The sequence below is a fragment of the Cynoglossus semilaevis genome, chromosome 15, assembly GCF_000523025.1.
Source record: "Cynoglossus semilaevis isolate Cse_v1.0 chromosome 15, Cse_v1.0, whole genome shotgun sequence".
Lineage (NCBI taxonomy): Eukaryota > Metazoa > Chordata > Actinopteri > Pleuronectiformes > Cynoglossidae > Cynoglossus > Cynoglossus semilaevis.
The window spans coordinates 4,316,364-4,322,367 of NC_024321.1; the positions used below are offsets into that span (position 1 = coordinate 4,316,364).

General features: G+C 35.5%; 1 protein-coding gene across 2 annotated transcripts in view; it reads right to left on the bottom strand.

Annotated features, from left to right (window-relative positions):
* Nucleotides 1-128: 128 nt before the first annotated feature.
* Nucleotides 129-6,004, bottom strand: part of htr4 (5-hydroxytryptamine receptor 4) — an 85,855-nt gene continuing 79,979 nt past the window's right edge. For both annotated transcript variants that reach the window (XR_003051972.1, XR_003051971.1), the window contains one exon: nt 129-655. The gene's annotated coding sequence lies outside the window, so the exon portion shown is untranslated. The remainder of the gene's footprint in view (nt 656-6,004) is intronic.

Genomic DNA, 6,004 nt, shown 5'->3' on the forward strand with positions numbered 1-6,004 from the left:
TACCATCGTGAAAATATCCATAAATATCAAACAACATCAAACAAAAATTGGACATAGCTAAGTATTTTAAGGCAAATTAGTGTATTTTTATTCATTTTTGAAAAACGTATTTTCTGAGATTTGTTCAGGAACATATTGGTATAGTATTTTACTGTGATCAAAAGTTGACGTACCAAAAAAGTATATTTTTTTCTGAATTTTAACAACAAAAATTGGCTTATCTAAGTATTTTTGGACAAATTAGTGCATTTTTAGTCATTTTTGAGAAACTTTTATTTTTGGAGATTTGTTCAGGAACTTATTGGTATCGTATTTTACTGTGATCAAAAGTTGACGTACCAAAAAAAGTATATATTTCTTTAGAATCATTCAGTCATGTTAAATTTCAAATAATCTTAGGTCTATTGGTTCTAACATACAGTAAGTCTAAATATAGTACATGAATAAGAAACATAAATATACCTGAGAAGTGCAAACCTGCCTTTTAAATTATGCTATTCAAAAAAGGGCTTTTGCTTTTCACCTTAGCTGTCCTGTACAGGTGTTCTGCTTGACCAGGTCCACATCTGCCAGAGAGGGGGAAGGAGAAACGCAATCCTTCTGATCAGCTCAGGTCCCTTTAGCTAGGATCCAACTTCTCCACACTCGGTTAACTCTGGAATTAACCAAATCAAATTGAAATATCAGTGTGAATCACAACTTTATTTTATTTGGTTATTTCAAGAAAATGGATAAGCGGATCACAAGATAAATAACAAAGACTACAATGAAAACCCATGAAAATTTGATGTAGACCTTAAATGTTGTCCCTGCACACACCGTGCACAGACGTACCTTTTCGGTGTCGTCCTTGCAAATGTTATTCATAAAGCACCGAGAATTTGGACCTCGACCCAAGTGACTGTAGTCCTTGTTACGTCTTATGACTTCCCTACCATTCACGGTAAACCCGAGAGACGGCGGTTTTGGAAAATCCCAAGATCTGCACAGTTTGTGAGAGGCTACAGCCGGCGTTGCGGACTCCCACTATCGTCCCCCGTTAAAACTCACCCGTGACTTCCCCATGAATCACAGTTGCAAACTATCCTGGCGTCTGTTCATGTTTGTAGTGGCGTGTTTTGTTTGTTTTCTTGTGTGTTGATTTCTTCTTTTCCGCTGAAGCCAACGTAGAAGTCTGCATTAAGGAACATCACTGCCACCTACTGCGTCAAGTGTAAAATTGACCGTGTTCCACTTTTAAATTCAGCTTTAAACAAGATTTTATTGTATTTCATTATCGACATATCATATATCCAATATATATACTCCATAGCAAAGTCGGCCTGGTTTGGGCATGAAACTCCCGGCAGAAAAAGGGGCCCACTCCGGTATATACTATAAACAAAGTTTTGACTCTTTAAAGTAAGATTTTCTTTTGTAAATAAAAAAAAACTATTAGCAAGTACTTGATATTTTAAGAAAGAATTTCATCTTACACAGCTGATCCCATGCAGGGCACATTTCCAGGAGTTTTCATTACATATAAATCTTTTCCGCTCCTCATGCTGTAGGCCTGACGCTCTTGACTTGTCATTTTTTTGACTTAGACCTGAAACCTCGCCCCTGAAGGCTGAAGAGAAATAAAATAGATGAAAGACATCACAAGCTGAAAGGTAAGCAAGTGATTTATATGTTTTGGAAAATAAAGAAAGACTGAGTGGCTGTAAAGGATTTGAACTGTGGAAAAGAAGAAGATATCTAAGGTAATCTGATTAAAGCAATGTATTTTCACACAGTTTTAAAGCACAGCTCATATTGTTCATGAAACAGTTGTGCTGTTGGCTAAGTCATACAGGTAATGCAGTTTGTCATGATGATTCACTCACATTCACACATCTATTTTCAGTCCTAAATGTCAGATTCAGAGCCATAATTCTAAAAACAAAACCAGACTAATGAAGAGGCATAAAGTTCACTTGTCATAAAAGTTTAGTTTCTTCACCTCTGTGTAAAAAGAAAAGTTTCTAGTAGCACAACATGATCAGATTTGGCTTGTGTACAGTCATCTTAAGCCTTACCCAGTTCTTGATACCAAACCAATAAATACACCAAATTTAAAGGTATTTTATTATGAAAATTCTGAAACTGTAACTTTAAAAATACTAAAGGGGTGGAGCATTGATAATTAGGAAAGTTCTTATGCTTTTTTAGGTTAGCTGATTGCACAACAAAATTGATCCACAGAGTGTCAGCGTCTTGACATGGTGATAACGTCTGTCTGTTCAAAGCCGATAATATTGGAATTATTGAATTGCTACAGATACACACACGCTCCTAAACTCTACAGGGGAAATAGAACTGTATCCATTGACACACTGATAAGCTGTGGTAGCTCAAACGCGTTAAACAGAGGCTGTATGAAAGAGTTATTACATCAAATTCAGTTTGTGTCACAATGACTAACTGTCGCACTGATAACCTATTCAACTGAAGCGAACTGCTCTTCAGAGTCTGTTGCTTGTGAATGAGACAACACATTGTTTTTGTCTGTGAATATTTTACATAAAATTGCGGGCTTGAGTAAGAAGTGTTCACTACCTGGAGAGCGATGAAATCACACAAAGAGCTGAGGGGCCATAGGATACAGTTATATTTATAACACCAGGCTTTGTCAGTTTCATACACAAAGTCAAGTGAGAGCTTATTATACTCTGCACCTGTGGCATAGAATTAGCTGCAGAAGTACTCCATGTTCAATGTGTGCAATTCTCTTTTTAGCTCTGAATAGAAGAGTGGAGCCAGATTCTGAAAGATGTCATTACCCTTTCTAAGGATGCTTGACGTGTAATTGTTCTCTGCTTGAGTGTTTATTTATTTATTTATTTATTTAGTTTGTTTGTCTGTGCACAGTGTTTTATTTGTCTTTCCTGGGTCTTAAATAAAACGTTAAATAAAATACACCCATGCACCTACACGTATTAACTACACACTATACATGGATGATATGTATGGATTTAAGTCGTCTAGAAATATATACGTTCACTTGCTTGGCAATCAAACAGTTCTTTTAGTATACCAAAATAAAAAAAACAAAACATGAACATCTAGTCATAATCAGCAAAGGTCCATCGAACGTCTCTACAAGATGCACAGAAACCAGGTGAAAGTTCACACTGTAGTATAGACGTAGCTGTTGGAAAAACTCAAGGTTTATTGTTAAAGTCTGTGTTCAGTCTGAAACATTTCTGACTAGTTCCAAAGGGAACCAAAGAAGGAGCTAAAACATAAGTCCAACGCATGCCTCCACCCCAAAGCGTAACGTGACTTTGTTAGTCACCTCACTGGCTAATCAACTTTCAGACTTGTTTTTCATTGTTCCTGCCAAAAACTCATCAGACTTATCCTTGATAGCACAATAAATGAAATCCCTTGAAGTTGTGTTTCTGCTTCACTGTGCAACAGTTTCACTTCTAAATCTGAGGCCTCACATGTGATCGATTTCATCCTCTGCGAAACCCACTGGGAATAAGCAATCACATTTGGCTCCTCAGACATGATGAACACCGTCCAAAAACGAATTTTCTCCACTTCACACTGGTGGAATAATCTGTGCTGTTACAGTCTGCCCTTGTGATTTGTTCCGCTCGTGCCCTCTCTAGATGGACACCAAAGGAACATCCTTCTTTCTTCATTTCTTTCTTGCACCATTGTTTACTCTACATTCCAGTAACATTTGCATTGTTGCAGCAAAGGAAGCTGATAAAATAGAAAAAAAAAAAAAAAGTCCAGATCTCGCTAACAAAAGAGATTAAATTTCAAAGAACTACCTGGAAAAATAAAGGTTTAAATAAAATAAAATAAATTAGTAAATTATTGTTTTATTTACATTTAAGTTTCTAAAATACACTAGAGAAAGTCATTTAGAATCATCAGTTTATCACAGATCATCTGATGTTATTTCCTTATGGTACCTTCAGTAGCGGCGGAGAAAATCAAACCCTGTACTGTAACAGCTCAATATCAATGAACTCCAATGTGGCAGCACTTCAAAATTGTTCTTTTTACCCCGGTTCTACGTGCTGATTGGAACTCAGGAACTGATCTTCCCTGGTAGTCAATGGAACAGTGGGTGGCCATGGAAGCTGAGCTTCTGCATGATGATTGTAGGAACTATTTGGAAGCAGCCCATTTACTGACAGAAAATTGACTGGAACATTTTTTTGTTTCAGTACAGAGTTGGGTTTGTAAGTGATGCCTCAAGAAAAAGTGCAATTTGTTAAAAGTAAAAGGGGTTAAAATTTATTATAAATAATTACATTCAAAGATTTAAACGTAAATGTCACCATCATTACAGAACGTAATAGCATACGTAAAACCTACTATTGCTACATACTGTCTAAGTTAGATTGATTCATTTCGATAATCACGATCAACTGTTATCAACCTCATCACAATTATCACAGTTAATCTTTTTTATTGTTAAACCCTCACTTTTCTTTTAACGTAATCTTTTCATATCTGCGTATCTCATCACTGTCTCCCTGAAGATTAACGAGTAAGAGCTGTGGAGGAAAATGTGATTTTGGCCAAGCTAGTTGATTTGAAAACCATATTTTCATTTGAAGATTTATTTATTCATTGATTTTTTTTTTTCTTGTCTGTTAAATTTGGAAGGCAGTTAACCTGTCACAGCATCCAGAAAATAGTGTGCGGGAGAGCACAAATATTTGATATAACGAAACAGAATGAATGAATAAATCCTTTGTCCACTCAGCCTCTCTTCTTGTTCTGTCTTTTTTTGCAAAATAAATTATTCATGCAAATTGTCCAGGTTTTGTAGAACAGTTCTTTTTCCCAAGTTGAAAAGCTTTAAGAATCTTTTCTATAAAATTTAATGATAGAAGGCGCCTTCTGAAGTAAAATGCCTTATAGACAATATGTATGAATTCAAATAAATGAAACATTTCATTTAAACCTGAGATTAAGGACAGATCTTTTTGGTTGGATTAACATGAACAACATTTGTATTTAAGTCTTCCACAACACAATTTAAATTTTACCTAAAGTTTTCTTTTTAGATATAACTTTTTATTTATCTTGCATAAGTTACTAACTTTTGTTTACAGACATTATGTATTTAAACTCAAGTTTTAGAAGAATATTGGCTATTTTAGAATATTTTTGTTCTGTTCAGATGAGTTATCATTACAATGTATGATGATGATGTCATTTTGGACGTTTAATTTGAACGGAATTTTCTGTTTTGTTAGGAACTCAGGTAAGAACTACTTTGAAAAAAAAAAAAAGACATTTTAATTTTGGACATTTCCGTCTTGTTGTACACTGCGTGGCATTTCCCAGTTTTGTTTATTTACTGTGTGCTTAATTTATTGGTCACAGTCCTTCTCGTCTAAGTGCACTGTGTAACGACAATAAAGCTTGACAGCTTAACAATAAGTTGATTAAATCGACAGTTCCCAAACTTTCGCTCAGCTTCAAAGTCCAATGAATTTTAAAACAAGCCAAAATCAATTTAATTCCCATAATTCCCATTGAATAAAGCAAATTGAATTACAAATTACACTGTGACACAAATAAGGAAACTGGAATTTAACTGCAACCCGTCTTGCTTAGTTGACCCTCACTATGGAAACCACTGGATAAAATCAAAAACATTTTCCACCTCATCACCATGCTAGTTGGTCACTCGGTTGTCTTCCCATTATAACTGTGTATGTTCCTAATAAAACCTACCACTATGTCAAGGTTAGGGTTGTTCATGTTGGAGACACTTCAACCATAGATCAGCAGCAGCTCGTACTTGTTACTGCTAATTGTATTCAGTTTTACCAACTTTTTTCAACAGCAACATTTTCAACAGCAGGATGAGCACATTTATGAGTTCAGCATTGTAAAAACAGAATTATAAATTCACTGCACGTAGACAGCCTCGGGCCTATCAAGCAGTTGTAGTAGTACTTCACAATATGCATTCAGGGAAAAGCTGTGCTTACAATTCACCTGC